The sequence below is a fragment of the Caloenas nicobarica genome, chromosome 7, assembly GCF_036013445.1.
Source record: "Caloenas nicobarica isolate bCalNic1 chromosome 7, bCalNic1.hap1, whole genome shotgun sequence".
NCBI classification, from domain to species: domain Eukaryota; kingdom Metazoa; phylum Chordata; class Aves; order Columbiformes; family Columbidae; genus Caloenas; species Caloenas nicobarica.
This window is the reverse complement of record NC_088251.1, coordinates 21,197,639-21,215,588: the sequence shown is the minus strand read 5'-3', so window position 1 is coordinate 21,215,588 and position 17,950 is coordinate 21,197,639.

Genomic DNA, 17,950 nt, shown 5'->3' with positions numbered 1-17,950 from the left:
AAAACGAGACAAGCCGGAGACCTTTTACAGCCTCATTGAGGGGGAAAAAAAAATGAAAGAAAGAACGAGGGAGGGAAAAAGCCAACAATGTGAAGAGACACTTCTGCAACAAAGCCGCCTCTTAGCGCACCGGGCCGGTCTGAGCTGGGGCGAGTCTCCAAGCCTCCCGGGCCACAGACATATGGGGACGGGGACAGCCTCGGTGCAGATCGCCCGAGCCTGTCCCCTCCCTCCCCAGGCAGGTAGGCAGGGAGTGGGCACACGACTCCCGGCGCCGGGCTTGGGTCTCTGTCCCCTGCCCCCGCCTTGTACCCGGTCCATGAGCTGGTGGAGCCCTCGCTGAAAGCGGGGCCCCTGGACCTGGCTCCCAGCGAGGCGTTCTCCGCGGGCTGGCATAGCCCCCTTTTCCCAAAACCCCTGCCCCGCTTCTCCCGTTTTGACTGTTTCCCGGTACCCGAACCCCTCGGCTCCGCCTGCTCAATTCTTTGCCCCTGAGCGGCGGAGCGGGGGTGGGGTATGTGGGCAGGGGGGTCCTGCTGCTCCTCTGACCCAAAGGAGCTGGCCCAGACCCTCCTGTCCCTCTCCCGATGAGAGGCCGCGGCACTAGCGAGGCCCAGCTGCCTCTTCCCTTTGCCCTGGGCTGCTGCTGGGGTAGAGGCGTGGGAGCCCCCCTCTGCTGCCTCCTCCCCCCGCGCTGGAGATGTCTTTTTTTTTGTCCTGCTCTAATTTCTCCATAAAACTCCCGATGAGTGAATTAGACGCTTATTAAAGTCTCCTTTTAATCAGCAGTAATGGGAGACCCTCCCTCCCTCCCTCTCTCTGCCCGTCCAAGGTTAGTTTGCCTCCGGGCCATTTGCAAATGTTAGGATTTACAGTTATCACACGCAAAAACATTTATATAACCCCTAACTATAATACACCCATAAAAACGGGGAGGGAGAGAAAACTGCTGTTGATCAGCGAAAAACCCAATGGCTTGCCCATTAAAGTCCCTGGAAAGGGTAATTCCAGCAGTCAGAGGGGCCAAAGTGTGGTAATGACTGCCTGGGATTCACAGCTCCAAAAATGATCGCACAAAGACACCTGACGGGGAGAGGGATGGCCACTGCGATCCGCTCCGCTCCCTCCGCAGGGCCGGCGGGGGAAGTTGGGAGCAGACTTCTCGCACCTTCATTAGAAAGTGATAGATATCCCTCGAGACTTTCTTTTTCCTTCCTTCCTTCCTTCCTTCCTTCCTTCCTTCCTTCTTTCTTTCTTTCTTTCTTTCTTTCTTTCTTTCTTTCTTTCTTTCTTTCTTTCTTTCTTTCTTTCTTTCTTTCTTTCTTTTTCTTTCTTTTTCTCTTTTCTTTCCCCTTCCCGTTTGCCTTTCCTTCCCAGCCAAGCTGAGCCCGGACAAGTTCTATACACACACGAATCCACCTCTCCAGAGAAAGTTGCCCTGGTCGCGTTTCTGGCAGCAGTTCCCAAGCCCCGTTGAGCCCTGCCTCTGCCCCCACTTCCCTCTGCCACGGAGGGCTCTGTGCTCCGAGGGGATGCGCCGGGAGCTGGGTTGAGGAAGTCAGGCTCATTTCCACGGCTAAACAAAGGCTGGAAACGCATCAACAAAGGACCTGGCCCGGCCCTCTGCCCAGTGCGAGAGCCGCAGGTGAGGGCTGGGGCTTGCCCGGCCGGGCGCGGGGGGACTGCTTGCCAAGTAGCGCTTGAATCGGCGAGGGGGAAGGCGGGAGCTTGCAGGGCTTCAGGAGAACCTGGTCGTAAGTTGGTGGGGAAACTTTCTCCCCCTTTCCCTGTTTCTGGGAAAGCCGGGCGATTTCAGCTCTGTCTCCGCCTGTCCCCTTCGCACAGAGGGGCTCGCTCCTTCCCTTCCCCTGACTGGGAGCCACGAAAGCCCAAGTTCGGCGCATAATTAAAAAGACTGGCAGGAAGAGTCATTTCTCTTTAACATCAGCTGTTAATGGCCTCGGAGTTTAGTGCATCTGAGGAAGAAGACACAGAACGAGAGGCAGGGGAATGGAGTGTGCGGGGAAACGGAGGGGCTGAAAGAAGGGGAGTCTCTAAGCGTGGTGGAGGAAGAGAAGGAGAGAATAAAAGAGAGAAACGGAGAATTTTAACTTAAAAAGAGGAGCTAGAAGTGGGCGGGGAAGGACTGAACTGTGAGCAGACACCAAATCTCCCCTGGCTGCCTCAGCTGGGCAGGCTGGGGAGAGGGACAGAGTCAGGGAGCAACTGTGCGGGCGAGGGAGAGCGGCGCGCAGCCCAGGAGAGAGGATGAGCGGATCCGGGATGGAGAGACGGAGGGATGGAGCTCTTCCGAACCGCGGAGCGCTTTTGCTAGCTGCCTGTCTTGCCTTCTCCTCTCTTGCACCCCGATCCCTTCCCTCCTTCCTCTCCTCTTGAGGTTTGCAAACCCAGCGTCACTAATCAATACGAACCCCGGCTCTGTGGGTGCGTGTGTGCGTGTCTGTGCGTGTGCGTGTGTGAGCGCGTTTGTTGATCCTGACCTGCTGGACTTCAAAAATCTGCCGCTTCCGACTCCCTCCCAGCCTGTAAGTTCAGAATTACAACCTTCTACATCTATGCAAACTTTTATTTATCAGAGAATTCCTTTCTCTAGGAGAAAGAGAAATTGTCACCATGTGATCGGCTAATTTCTGACACACGGGGCTTTAGCCCTCCCCCAGAGTGGGGAAAAAATGTCTCCCGTGGATCTCTTTGAACTGTGCACAATCCATAACTTTGGCAATGTATATACAGTGTTATTTCTGCAAGGCAGTTTTCCAGGGTTAGGGGAGGTGGTTGCATTCTGCTAAATGGATCCTTTGTGGTGAGTGCAGATTTATGCCCAGTTTTGATATATAATTAAATTAGCTTCTAATTTGCAATATGTGTGTCTGTGTTTAAAATGTATCTAATCTGTGAAATTGAGGACGGGGCACTTTAAATGAAAATCTACCTTTCGCCTCAAGGGTTTCTTTATGAAGGGATAGCCGGGAGGGCAGCGTTCAGCAGGAAAGCGGGGCTGTAATTTCCATTAGGAGATGTCAATCAGTCGTTCTTTTCAATACATCAATTAATAAATCCGATTGGTGCTGCGGGCTGCTCCCCCCGGGCGCTCTTTCTGGCCGGCTGGGGAAGTGTGAGGGGAAGGCAAACTTTGGCAGGGAAGTCCTCGCAGGCAGTGTCCGGCCCGGTCCCCCGCCCACCCCCCGCTCCGGCCCTGCACTGGGCTGCGGGATCGGCTCCAGCCCCGCAGCCCGGCTCCGGCCCGACGCGGCCCTGAGGAGGCGGGCGAAGCCGGCGGGACTCTCCCCATCGGCTCTCGGGTTCTGCCAGAGCTACATAAGCACAAGCTGGTGAGGCACGGTCGCTTTTTTCGCCCCCACACGCGCGCCAGAGACACGGCGCGGCGATGGGGGTGTGCACACGCGGTTAGAGCCGGGCCTGGGACCCGCCGTCTAAGTTGATTTATATTTAGGCTTCACTTATTTAGGCGACACCCCCCTCGCCGCACTCCGTCCCACCCCACGCAGCTCTAACCCGGGAAATAAACATGATCGTTTTGTTCGGTTGTTTTCCAACGGAACAGCAGCACCCAGCTTCCATTTTTCACAATTAAAAGGGGGCCCGAGTAGTGGGGAACTCCTCCAGCTCGACAGCTCGTCCGAGCTCTCTCTGCCGTTAACGTGCGCTCTGCACCAACAAATCAGCGGGGAAATGTGGGGAAAAGGGTATTTCTTTATTACTATATTTTTTTTCTAACGGGCAAATATAGGAATTCCGTGGTCTCTCTCTAATTTAGCAATGACACAAATTTTCTTTTCTTTTTAAGCGGTGCTGGTGGTTCAGAAGAGCCCCACGGCGGTGGGTACGCGGGTGGCCCGGTGCCGCCCGGGGAAGGCCGGCCCGGCAGAGACGGGCAGGTCTGTGGAGGGGCTGGCGTCGGGACAGGGCGGCACCGAGGTCCTCCCGTTGGGTCTCTGCCCTTAGAGCTTCGCAGGGTCAGAAAAACCCGACAAACAAAACTAATTCAATGTGTCGCCTCTCCGTGCCAGCGCACACACGGTATTTTGTAGAAATCCAGATAAAGAAACGGATGAGTTTTCTGAAACCCCGACCGGTGGAAAAGAGACACTTAAGGGAGGGAGAGCATCCTCAGACTACTCTGTAGCCACCACCATCATCATCATCATCAAGCCTGTCCGTTTGATTTAAAACCAGCACGATAGGAAACACGCCGTCACTGAACACTGTGTCCTCAGCTTCCCTTTTTTTACACTCCCAACCATACGGCTTTTTACCCTCAGATTTGCGGGCTGCGGTTGTCGGTATGAGTTGCTCGGCACAAACGTCTTTTGCGTGTCTCCAGCGAGCAGAGTAACGCTGGGTAAAGACAGAGCTGCGAGTGGGAGCACGGGTAGTCTGGGTTTGCAGGGCTGAACTTCGGGAGGGAAAGAAGTAAAAAGAAGAGATTGAGAGAGAGTCTCCCAGGCAGCTTGATCCCATTAGCTCCGTCCTTGGGTTGCATATTTATACGGTCTAGGAGGTGAACAGATGGACTATCAATTTAATTCCATCTTCAACACCATCAGAGATTGATTTTCTACTCGCTTTTAATTTTGCCATAATTAATTAGATCATTACAACTGTTTTCTATTGATCTCCCTATTTAAACCTCAGATGCAAAGGGACTTCGGCAGATCCTTTAAAAACACAGAAGGGAAAAGGAACAGAGGGGGTTGCAAACTTTCTGACGGTTTTTTTCAGTTTCGACTTAGAGGATTTTCGGTGCAGAACAGCGAAAAAACGCCGCTGTGGCCTTTTTCTTTTAGGAGGCCTTTTTCGTAGCCTTTAAATTTTTCCTTTACGTTTTGGTGAATATTTGTCGGGTTTATATATAATATACAACATATGTAATAGATTGGTTCGATTATGAAAATATAAGCTCGCACGTGTATATATGTATATACGCATATATACACACATACGACATATTTAATATTAAGATTTACTGAGGTGGTGCACATACGTTTATATTTGAGGAATCTATCGACAGAAGAGAAATGTGGTTTTTCGAAGGGCAGGTGTTTGTATTTGCTTCCCGTACGTGTCTCCCTGTTTGTGCACCTGAATCACTCTCTAAACAGGGGATATTTCACACTGCGAATCCACCAGAGACGACAAAAGAAAGCCGGAGCTGCAAGCCCCGGTTGCCAGCGCCCGCCGGAGATTTTCTCCCCTTCAGCAATCGGCTGGCAGCCGGGGCAGCAGCATGGCTTTGTGCTGACTGTCGGCGAGGTTTGCATTTTAAACCTCCATTTAGGTTTCCGTCTCTCTTTTTTTTTTTTTCCTAAAATCTCTAAGTTAAAAGCTCCGTTTATATACGTAATTTGAGGGAACCAAACACCGTAATTGTGCTTTTACCGCGAGCGTCAGCGCCGAGGAAAACCTCTCCTCTCCGGCGGGGTTTGTTTGAAGCTTTGTTTGCAAATCATAAAATTGACGACGGGGAAACAGGCGGGGGGGGTGGGGGGCGCGATCCGGAGACCCGTCTGTCGGCGGGGCAGGTTTCGGGGGGCGCAGAGCCAGCGTGGCGGCCCCGCCGCAGCCCCGCGCGGGGGCGATGCTGCCCCAGCCCTGGCCCCCGCCCGCCTTAGCCGCGCTCCCGGGGCGCAGCTGCTCCGCGCCCCCGCTCTGCAGACAGCCACGAAGCGCGGGGCTGCCGGGGAGCCCCCAGGGGCGGTCAGTACTTGTCCAGAAGCCAAAGAGTCGCCACAGCGAGCAAAGTTTCACGGGGTGGGGAGACAGTGAGATAAGAGTTTATGCTGTGCCCTGAACTTTCTACGGACAGGAGAGAACTCCGGGACTGGGACAAGTCGCCCAAACCGGCGTGTAGAATCGGCCGGGGGCTGAGAGCGGGTGGCGGAGGCTTGCACGGCAGGCCCGGGCGCCGGGGATCGGCGAGGCAGAGCAGCCGGGGCCGCTGGCGGCCGGGCCGGGAGGAGACGGGGCTCTACCCGGCTCTCGTTCGCGTCTGGCAGTTCCGCTGCGGGTCCTTGCGAAGCTCTCACGGTAAACACGGTGTGAATCCAGCCCTTCGAGAGGGGCTGAAGGAGGCACCGAGTAGGAAAGGGGGGCATTTAGCAGGTGAGATGGCGGGTGTTAGACGGGAATCTGGCGAGGCAAGGGGGGTGTGTGCGGAGGACAGCAGAGGCAGGCTACCTCCTGGCAAAGGAGGGAGTTGGGGGTGACGGTCTCATCCCTCCCTGCTGAATATTCAGCGTCCCCCCGCCCTTACCTGCTCTTCCTGAGCTCTGAGCCATGGCTCCTCTGCCTAATGGCCCGTCTCCCCGGGACGGCTGCAAACCAGTAGATCCGCCGCGGCCTTTTCTTCGCTTCTCTCCTCCCCGCTTGGGTGTCTGGCTTTCCCCCGCTGACTTTCGAGATCTAGGCGCAACCACCCAAAACTAAACGGTTTAGATAACAACACACACACACCAGAGCACCACCACCAAAAAAAGAAAAAAAAAAAAAGGGAAAAAAAATAGCCAGCCAGAGAAAGAAACGCCGCTCTATTGAGCCGGGACAAGCTAAAAGGAGAGAAAAATAAATAACAATCAAAGCAAATGCAGCGCTGCTGCTTATAAAAGTGGAGAGGGACTCACCTGCTCCAGTGTAGCAGGACTGTGCAGCTGGGAAGGAAAGGGGCTGGGGGGGTCCTGCGGGGGGGGCAGCGCCTGTACTTTGAATCTGCTTCCCCTTGCCCCCCTCCCGTAAAGTGGCTACCTGTAGGGAAGTCTTGTTGCAACAGCAGATTAATTTGTTGTCTTATTACCATAAAAATGTGCTCGGAGAGGGGCTGGCAGGGAGTGGGGGACGCGGGACAGAGGAGGAACTTCCTCCAAGTTGAAAAGGGAGGCCGTGGGCTTTGGCTGCGGGGGGAGCGCGCCGGGGCCGGCGGGGGGACCCATGCGGTGGCGCAGCCCACCCGGGAGCTGGCAGCGCTCAGCTCAGGGGCCCGGGCAGCTCCCAGGTGGGGTAGCGGGGACAGAGACTCCCCCGTTTGCTTGGGAGGCGCGGAAGGCAGTCCTGTGAAGTCTGCCCCTGTGAGCGCTTGGCTTTGTGCTTGTGGGAGATTATCTATCTGCCCATCCATCCGTCCATTAATTTATCTGTCCACTCGTCTTTTCCTTGCTGCTACCGACACGTTTTAGTAAAGACTTCGCGACTGAAAAGAAATAATAAATAAAACAAAGCTGCAAAGAAAAGAAGAAAAATTCCCAGTGCTAAAGACATCACTGAGCGAATATTTTTCTTTCTCTCTTTCTACCCCCTCCCTCTTCCATCTCCCCATTGATTGAAAGTCTCTCTCAGCTCCAACAAGGAGTCCCAGGAAAAATGAACCATTCTGCTATCGATTCTTCATTAAAATTACATTTCTGCATTTGCTAAATTGGTTTTAAAAAGCTTCCCCTGTTATTATTGTCTTGTCAGAGCCGGCGGTGCTGGGCAAACAGTGTTTAAAAGCTTGGGACCTCTCCAAGATGAGACTGTTGGGGGTTTGGTGTGTGCATGTGTTTATTTTTTTAAAGTGTTTAGGAAAATGTTAACAACGCGGACTGGCGAAAGGCATGTCCCAAACAAGTGAATAATTGTGAAAATAAAGAACGTGGAGGGAGCGCTTTCCTCCATAACACTTAAAATTCATCGATTGTCGCTTCAAGCAAGGGGAAAAAAAAGTTTAATTTTAAAAAATCAAATGGGACGCCAAAAGTCAATAATGGCAGCAATGAGTATTTTTCTAAGACGTCGTCTTCAGCCCGGTCTGCAGCAGCCGCCAGATCTGTCTGGAGCAGTTCCTCACCTCGCTGCAGCCTGAGCCCCGCTCGCAGCCGCACGCTCCTGCCGCTCTGAAACGTGCTTCCACGGGAGATGTTTAAATAAGTCCAGCTAACCCGCACACACGCACCAGATTCCTCCGACCTAGCCCAAACAAACTCCACGGAATCCCCCTCCTCCCTCCCCAAACTGGTGTGGGAAAAAACCCAGGAGGGGCTCTGGGAGATTTACTTTGAATTCTGCAAATCTCTCTCGAAAGAGCAGGGAAGCAGAAATGTCTTCCTGATGTGTTTATCCCCTAATCAGTTCATTAGTTATAAACAACATGACATTAGAAGTTAGGAGGCAGTTGATATTAATTTTTATTTAACTAGTTGATGTTTAATCCGTCACGCCAGGCTGCTTAGAGAGAGCTGCCTGACACAAACCAGTTAGAACTTCATACACCGCGATGATCGTCCGGGCACCGGGACAAACAAACGGCGGCGAGGGGAAAGGGGAGGGGGCGGGCGTGAGGGCAGGGAAACGGAGGGGGAAGGGGGCGAGGGGGAGAGGGGCAAGTCCGGGAAAGAGGGAAAAGCAGCGAAGGAGGCTGGAAAATTCCTCCCTCCCTGGGATAAAGAGAGGGGAAGGGAGGGGAAATAAAAAAAGGATGTGACTCGGTAGAGAGAGTGAGAGAGGGGAAAGGAGCATGAAAAATATGGCCGGGAGGCTGACCCGAGCGGGCCGGGAGGAGAAGGTGCCCGTGCTAGTCACCCCTGCGGGGCATGGGGGCGGCCAGGCGGGCGGCCTGGGGCGCGGGGAGGGCTGGGCAACAGGGACTGCCCGGGGCCCCTCAGGTCCCCGCCCGGCCAGGAGGTGACGGGGGGCAGAGCCGCCGGACAGAGCGGGGGCCGCCTCCCAGCGAACACTCTTCTGAATTAAAAGGGGCGCCTGTTATTCAGAACGGGGCTGGCCGAGGGAGGACAGCAACACACGATGGGGCCGCGGTGGACGGAGACTGGGCTTCTCCCGGCTTTCCAGGGTGTAACAGTTCCCCTTGGTGTCAAACTGTGACCCTTAACCAAAGAGCACAGGTGTTACTGCAAATAAAAGGAGAGAACTATTAAGGGCGAAAGAGTGGTGGGTGCATTTACGGACACACGTCTCCTCCTACTTTAAGGCCGTGCTGAAGTATCACCTAACTTGAGCCTAGAATCACAGACTTCCCATCTGTAATCTCTCACTTATCCCTGTACAGCAAACCGGCCGTCTACAAATGGGTATAGGGTACCTGTTAGGCTACACGACGAGTCCCTCTTTATATATGTGAATCTCTGCTCTTTATCCACCTAGCCTGCCAGCATGTGAGACCCCCGCTCCCGCCTTTTCTCCCGAGATGACCACCGAACATTATCCCAACACCTCCCTTTTCTGCGGCGGGACCACCGGCGCTTCTCCTCCCGTGTGAGCGCTCCTGTGCCCCCTCCGTGTGTCCTTTCACTCGTCGCCGTACACTATGCATTAATGTGAGCTATTCTAATTATATCCGCATGTATTTCACAAGGCATTTCTTGGCGAACCAGGAAAACCTTGGGCAATAATTTGGTGCATCGCTTGCCCTGGACGCCTCTTCCGCCGTGCGGCTGCGACTACAGGGAAAGTGTGCCTGCCTACAACCAGTATTTTAATATCAATTTCCATATTAATCAATCACCCAATCTATCTGCTGGATAAAGGAAATAGTTCACATTCCGAAGAAAATTGCCTGCTTTCCTGCAGTTAATAGTTAACTCCGGAATAGAAAGTTCCCAGGGAATGCGGAGGCAGAGGGAGCACGGCTCTCCCGGTGCCCAGCGAGCACCGGTCCCCTCTCTCCCCTGGCCGCGGGAGCGCGGCTGTTCGTAACTCCCCCGGGAAAATATCCAGGTTCCTGCGCTGCGAGATCGGGGCTCCGGCTGCCTGCGCGTTTTAGGAAAGAAATCGGGACTGAGTGGTTTAAGGAATAAACTCCTGATAGGGATGTAGGATTCAGGAGAGAGGCAGGCTCTTTCCCCATAGACCGAGAGAGAAAGTGGCTGCAACAGGTAATAGGGCAGACACCAGCGACACAGGGAGCGTGGAGGGGGGCTTTTCGGTAGCGAGGGGAAATGCACACTGCTTGCCCGTTTGGCAAGCGTCGTAAGGAAATCGGTGCCGTTCCCTTTGTTCGGCGTCTCGTCTACCTTTCTCTGAGGCAGGGTGTCCTCTGAAGGATGGAGAGGTTATTGAGGAGGGGACCTGCTGAAAACCTACTAGGGAGATTCGGGGGCAGAGGCTCGACCCCGGCCGGGGGGTTGCGGCGCTCGGAGGCCGCTCCCTGGCGTCCTCCAGCCGACAGCTGAGTCCGGGGCAGAACCGGCCCCTTCCCGGGACTTCCGAGGTGACTTCAGAGGTGCGCGGATGTCTGTCCCGCTGTGCCCCCGCACGGTCGTCTTAGTGCTGGGCTGATCACCTGGTGCCTTTTGGCAGTGATGGTGGAGTTGGGAATGACACGGGGAAAGGGGAAAAAAGCAAAGGAGGGAGTGGGCCTCCACTCCGTTTCAGGGCTGTCTGTAGAGGCTGTGGGATGAGCGGGAACGCTTTGATCTACCAAAGTTGGAGAGATGCTGCGGGCACAGAGAGAGGCTGCCCCTCTGGGGGCTGGACTGGTGGCAGAGGGATGGAGTGTGAAGGGATTTACTAGAGGTGCGGGGTGGGGGTGAGTGCCCCGGGAGGCAGTGAGTTAGGGCTGCTCTGGGACGGGACCTGCCCGGCTGCCCGCGGGACACACTCGCAGGGGCTCCCGTTGCCTTCGGGTGTCGTCGACGGGGTATCGGTGTGCTGACTGGGGACATGGACGGGTGGGAGCTAGCGGAGCTGCGACAGGCGACACTGGTGCCGCAGCCTTGGCGTGCAGTTGCCGGCCGGGACGTGGCACGGGGAGAAGCGGGCGAGGCGGGCGGGCGTCCCGATGCCGCCCCGGGGCACCAAGCCCAGCCGGCTGTGGGAAGCCGGCCCAGGCCGGGAGCTCCGGCAGTGTCCCGGAGGGAGCCGTTGGGAGCCGTCCACATCCATGCTGGCCCGGGACTCCTGTCACCCCCGCAGCGGGGCGGCCCCGGCCCCGTTCTCCGGAGGGGCGGCCGGGGCGCGCGTCCCGCCAGAGAGGGCAGTGCCGGTCGGTGGTGTTGGCCCCGCTCCGGTCCCCGCGGGCATGGGCTCCGACCCCGGCCCAGGCAGGGGAAGGGGCTTCTGTCCCATCCTCAGCGGGGGACGGGGAGCTCTAATCCCAGACTGAGATTCCAGAGCTCTTCCCAAGGTGTTTCCACGCGCCCATCCCGTCCTCCCGGCCAGAGGCGGCGGCGGGCAAAACCAGGCAAAATCTCCCGAATCTGGCTCGGGGCCGGAGGAGGGCAGATGGGAGCGCTCTCCTGGGGTTTTGGGAGACCGCGGTGTGATTGTTTCTTCCTTCCCCAGATAGTTCAACACAAGTTTCTAGCCCGCGGAGAGGGTCCCGGCAGCCGGGTGGCCTGCGGGTGCCCTGTGCTTAGGGCCAGCCTGGGCTAGCAGGGGCTGCCAGCGGGGCTCCGGAGTGTGGGGAGTCCCTTCGTGGATTAGGGGAGGAAAGAGGGAGAGGGACACTCGGGCGGCAGACACCCGGTCGTCGTTGCCAGAGCTGGAGAAAAGGAAGGGAAAACTGGAAGATCACGTAAAAAACCCTAGAGGCTGGAGACAGAGAGCCCCCTATATTAATGTGTAAAAGAAGAGGAAATAAAAGAAGAAAGGAACTGAGAAAATAGAAATCAGGATAGATGGATAGACAGAGAGACAGACATTGATTTTCACTAATACTAGAGAAAAAAACTGGCTGAATAAAAAAGAGAACATTTAATTTGAAGATGAAAGGAGGATAGATGGATAAATAGACATAATAGATATAAAATTTTATTGCAAAAATAGAAAGTATGAGAAGAGGGAAACAGAAAATTAGGAAAAACACATTCTAGCGCTTGTGGACAGAAAGAAGAGAGTGAGGGGGCAGAGGAAGAGAAAGGATAGGAGAGAAAAGGGAAAGAAAGGAAGAGGAGAAAAGAAAAGAAAAGAAAAGAAAGAAAAGAAAAAAGAAAAGAAGAGGAAAGAAAAGAAAAAAGAAAAGAAGAGGAAAGAAAAGAAAAAAGGAAAGAAGGGAAAAGAAAAGAAAAGAAAAAAGGAAAGGAAAGAAAAGAAAAGAAATGAAAAGAAAAGAAAAGAAAAGAGAAGAAAAGAAAAGAAAATAAAAGAGGTTTTTAAGAGCCGTCAAACAGTTGTTAGACATCAGAATTAGAACAGAAAAGTAAAAACATTTATGGCAGCCCGCGCCGAGGCGATTTCCCCATTGCCATTTTATGGAGCTCCTAAATCTCATCTTAACGCTGTTTTGAGCTGTAAGAATTGTTTTTCCCCGCACTTTTCTTTTTAGGTTCACTTCGAGTTTCCATCGCGGGTTCTTCGGAGGGGGGCAGCAGGCGCACCGAGGCGCTCCGCACACCGCGGCGCTCCGCACACCGCCCCGAAAGCAAGTGCCTCCCGCCGGGCCGGCGGGTACCGGGCGCTCGCCCCTCCGCGCCCGAGGGAACACGGAGCTCCCGGCCCTCCCGCCTCGACGCCCCTCAGCATCCCGGGGGTCCCGCGGGGCAGCAGCGGGAGGCGCCGGTGGGGGGCGGCGGGCCGAAGCAACAGTTCCCCGCCACATCGAGGGAGGGGAAGGACCTGCTCTCCCCCCAGGCACGGCTTTCCCTGGGGTGGGGAGGGGGAAACCCGGCGCCGCAGCGCGGCCGGGCTCCCTGGCTCCGCAGCTCTTGCCGGGCGGTGGTCGAGGGTTGGGGAACGGCTGCGGGAACAACAAAAGAAAGACCTCAAGGTGTGGAGAAGTGAGGAAACGAAGTGTCTCTCCCTTCCCAAGTAGCCTGTCCTTACACGCCGCCTCCACGTTGGCGGAAAACTCCGAACCTCGGTGGAAAACTCCAATACCTCAGGCATTAGTAATGATAAGATGAACAATACTGACAACAATGATAATGCGTTTCCATACATTAAAACCCAGGAAATAAGTGTCCTCCTACACTCGCTGCCTCTACCGTGCCCGGATCTCTGGGACGCGCTGTTTTCAGTGTTTCGGGGGTTGGGGTAGGTTTGGGAAAAGAATATAGACTGGAAGAGTAAAAGCCGGGGGAGATGTAACTCGTGTGTCTTTCACCTTATCCCGGGAACACAAGCATTGTCCTTGTGACAAGGATCTCTGTTATGGTCTGGGAGCTGCAGAGAAAAGGGACACTTGCAGGTCTGTCCCCTAACTCCGCTGCGGCCAGCTCCCTCCCCGCCTACCCCCAACCTGCCCCGCCACCCCCGGCAGCCCCCGGGCTCTGAACCAGTTGATATAAAAGTGTGTGCGACGGGGATAGAAGTCCCGGTCTCTCATGAGGGGAGAAGGCTGCAGGGGCAGAAGCAAGTTAATTTCCAGCCGATTTCTCATTACTCTTCTTAACGCCTATAAGGGAGAGAAAATTAGGCACACAGCACACGTTTTGGCCACTTCATAAAAAATGCAGATTTGAGAGATGATGTGAAATGTGCCCTCGAGTCAATGATTAAAGATAGCTGACTACATTTTTTTTTCCTATTTGGACTTGAGATGAGAATTTCCCCTGAGCTCTGTAGATCCAGGAAGGGTCCTTTAATAACTGATAAGGTGGCCTAAGAACTCTTTCCCCCCTCTCTGTCCCCTCTACCATCGCACACAGCCGGCCGTCAGGGGAGAGGTGCAATCTGCTGCTTGTCACCCAGCGGTCAACAGGAAACGCTCTCGGGGGATTATTTCCCGAGCGGTCCTTGTGTGTGTGGACGTGGCCGGCCATGACGCTCCAGCGAGTGGGTGCGGGGGCTGTGGCCACTCCTGCCTTGTCCCACTCGCGTCGATAACTTTCCCTCTCCACCATCCCCTTAGGTTGTCAGCTTCGCCTCCGCGCCGATCGAGGGATGGAGATTCTGGTTCAGCAGCATTAAAGATCTGCGCTTGAAAGTAATTGCGGGAGGAGATGGCCAGCCTGGAAACAGGTGTATCCACGTTTATTTTGGAAAGGGATAAAGTTGAAGAGGGCTGGTGGCGACGGACATCTCTGGCAGCTGCCACCTTTCCCCTGAATGGCAGCAGTTTATTTTTCCCTCAAGTTTTCTAAGAAAGTTTTGTCATCGAGGAATGTCCACATAAAGGGGGGGCACCCGCCGCCCCTGCCACGGCCACTCGTAAGCGGACAAAGGAACATTTGCGAGCTCTGACAGGGAGAGGTTTAAAGGCACAGTGGAGGAAAACTGTTAGGAAGAGCCCAGGTCTGTCCCTTTTCCCTGCCAGGCATTAGAGGATGCAAAACGCCGGGGCTGCTGGCTTCCGCGGCTGCTGGCTTCCAGGGCTGGGATCGTCGGTGGAAAGAGGAGTCGTGAATGCTCAGAGCAGTCGCCCCCCCAAAACACTTCAATTTCTGACTTTCTGAAACGCATCCTTCCCTGTGCCCCCCACAGCAAAGTTCGGAGGAAGGAAAAATAGAAAGGGAAGGAAAGATAAGAAGAGAGGGGGAAAATAAAATCAAGGCTTTCCAGCCCACTGGAAGAAGAAATGTGTATTTCTTTTCTCTAAACACTCCTAATTTTTCAACCCAATTGAAAATAATAAAATGTATAAAGAAAGCAGGGATGCAGTTTTCCAGAGCTCAGCTGCTGAATAACTCCTCATCAGCCGCACCGATTTCTTTGATTAATCCCGAGGTCTGAAGCAGAAGCAGTTCCAGTGTGATACCTTACACGCCAAGCTGCTTCTGCTTCCCTACTTTGTTAGACTCGTTTATGCGCAATTTTTTAAACAATAATTTCAACTCCTTTCCCCCTTAATAAATCCATTTTTTAAAGCGGTACCTGCTTTCTAATTGCCCTGAATAAATGCGTTTTCCTCATCTCTGGCTCCCTAAATCCCTCAGCACTCGGAGGTCTCAGGCACCAGGCGGGGTACCGGACCACCCCAGCTTCTGGCAATTTCCTCCTGCTCTGTAGCCAGGTACTTATAATTGTAATTTCGTGTGCGAAACGGCGCAGACCGACATTCAGTCTCTTAATGGGACTTAATGTAACTGTACACGATCCTTTATGCAACTATATATCTAATGAGTTCTCTTATTGCTAAGACGTATTGCCAATTCTCAGATTCCCTGCGTAACTATAAGTATGTATGTCATATTCACGACTAAGTGCATATACCCGAAATACATTCGTCTGTGGAGAGGAATACGTGACAATATATACGAAATGTATAATATAAAACCGAATCTCTATATCAAAATGAAGAGACGTTAATTTATATATACTTTATTGCATATAACCATTTATTTTGCAGACAGCTAGGGAACATTTAGTATGTGGAAAGATGCACCTGTGCAGAGATTTGAAAGGGAACGCTCCTGTGTGCTTGCACAGCTTGTGTTTATGCACATATATCATACGTAGCTCACTCTCTCCCCTCTTGTGCATGTCTAAAATATCAGCGCGGTGCTTTAGAAAAGCTGTGAGCTCTGCACAGTTCTTTACCCTTTTGCCAGATGATGCTGTTGTTTATAAAATCACACTTCTCTGCGAGGCTGTTTGCACCCTCCACACTCATTTACACTATCGAGTCATTTATCCAGCTTTCTTTTCTCCCTGAATTACCCGGCTCGGAGTCAACCAGAAGCACCGAATTCATGCCTTTCTGATGAATGGACAATATTGTCTGCTCCTTTCAGGGCGAGAGAAAAATAGCTCGGGCAAACGAGACCGAGGCCGGGGGCTGCTCGGCGGCTGCCCCGCAGGGAGCGGCGCGGGGTCGGACCCCGCCTCGCCGGCCGTGGAGGCGGCGGCCGAGCCGCCCCCCGCGCCTCTCCCTGCCGCGAGTGGGTGAGGTGTGGGCGCGGCCGCGGGTGGGAGAGGCGGGGGGACAGGCTCCGGCTGGAGCAGCTGCCCCCCGCTGGGGGAGCGGGCTGCCCCCGACCGAGGTGCGCCTGCCCCCGCTCCCCCGCGTGTGCGTGTGTCTGCGTGGGATTTCCCTGGGCTGGCTTTGGGCTGCTTCGCAGGAGGCGCTAATTAGAGTGTAACTGCCAGGTCATTGATTTCATGTTATCAGAGTTGTTGGTGTGTGTTTCTTTTTTCTTTTCTTTTCTTTTTTTTTTTTTTTTTTTTTCTTTTTTCATGAAATATCATCCCAGATCAGAGGCAGTAGAAGCCGGGCTGAGGATGGTATCCTATGAGATCCCCCAGACCCACAAAACCTAGTTAACCTTATACACGCACACTGCTGGCTTGGGAGTTTCAACCTGCGGACCCGGGGATCTGTCTCTTTCCCTTTGTTGCTTTGTTGTAAATCTCCTTCTGAAGCGAGATCTGAATGCAGGGAACATTATCAATGACTTTTAAATAATAACAAAGGGGGGAAATAAAAATAATTAGCCCCGCCTCTTCTAGTTTCAATTACTCTAATTAAAAACCCGAAAGGCAATTCCTAGGCAATATCTAATAATAGAATTAGCAATCGGATCCATCATTTCACACGGGGATTTACTTGCAGGGGTACTGTGCGAGCTCTATTAATAATAATAAAAAATCCTGCTAACCCTCTTTTTAAAATTAATAACTCTGTAATTATAATAATTTTATGTGCCTTTTTATAAGAAGAGGTTAATGTTGCCACAGTCTGGGGATGGGAAGGATGAAGTGAAGCGAAATACTGGTGCTTAAACTGACACCTTCCTATTTTATTAGGAGACATTATTATTATCAGACATCTGCAGGTAGAGAATTAAAATTAAAATCGCTTTCAACAATTCAATACACTTTTTATCAGCCATCTATCTGAAAATCATGAACATTCATCATCGGAGGCATTCTCCCTGAAAACAAGAACCCATTCAAATTTTATACAAATTATCATATTTATCATAGTCTGAAACTCTGGAGTAACATCTCCACAAACTGTCTGCTAACTCCCCAGGGAACTGAATTCCACTCCGCAGTCGCTCAGAGCGATTCTCGCTCCCTCTCCCTCTCTCCCGGCCCTTTCACACTCTCTGCTTCCCGCGGCTCCGCAGCCCCCAGAACAGAGGGAGCGAGGGCGCAAAGGGAAGGGGGGGAAAGATGCGGCGACAAACAACGTTATAATAACACACAAAAAGGAGAAATGCCATCCCCACCTCTTGCAAGGGAAATAAGTTTCGCCGGGTGTAGCGAGACTTTAAAGCCAACCGGCTCTACGTGCCGATTTTGGAAGGGTGGCATCTGCTTATCTTTAAGGTTGACGTCTTTGCATGAGAACATCATTATTAGGAGCAGCGATAACGGTAATAATAATAATGGTAATGTCTGCTCCACTTCTTTAAAAAAACCCAAAAAACAAAAAACCAACAAAAACCGCAGCCGGTGTTGTGCCTTGCAGAATTCAACCGGCGCAGCGAAATATATTGGCTGTTATTTATATGGGCACTTGGTGCTGGTGACAAATGACACGAATCGGTGCTTCCTGTTTGCGGGTTTGGATGAGACAAATCGCTTCCCACGCTTTGCTAATGACAAAAAGTTCATCAGCGCTGAATCAGGGGCTGGAGCCGCGCCGGCTCCACGCCTTTATTTATCCCCTTTGGAGACCGCGGTTCTCTCGGGGAGGCAGCACCAGCCGCAGGGGGGCTCTGCCCCCCCCTCGCCGCCCCGGCCCCGCGCACCCCAGCACCGCGGAAAAAAAAGTAGTTCCAATACAATGTTTGTTAACTAGGTTATCTAGGCTGTAGAAGATTTTAATGTTGAATTTTATAGCTTTACCACGCTCTACCGTCCTTGTGAATATTGTAATATTGCATTTTTTACAAGTTACTCTTCTGTTAATGTTCCAGCTAGTAACTTTTATAATCCTCCTCAATGAAATTTTTTTGTATTCTTCCGCACCGTTAACCTCAATGGCGGCACCTCAGCCCCTGGCAGGAGGCAAAGATGAAATGAATTCCTCTTTAATCAGAAATAATAATAATAAAAACACACACAAGGCTCCCTCTGCCTTTTATTTCAGCTTCGC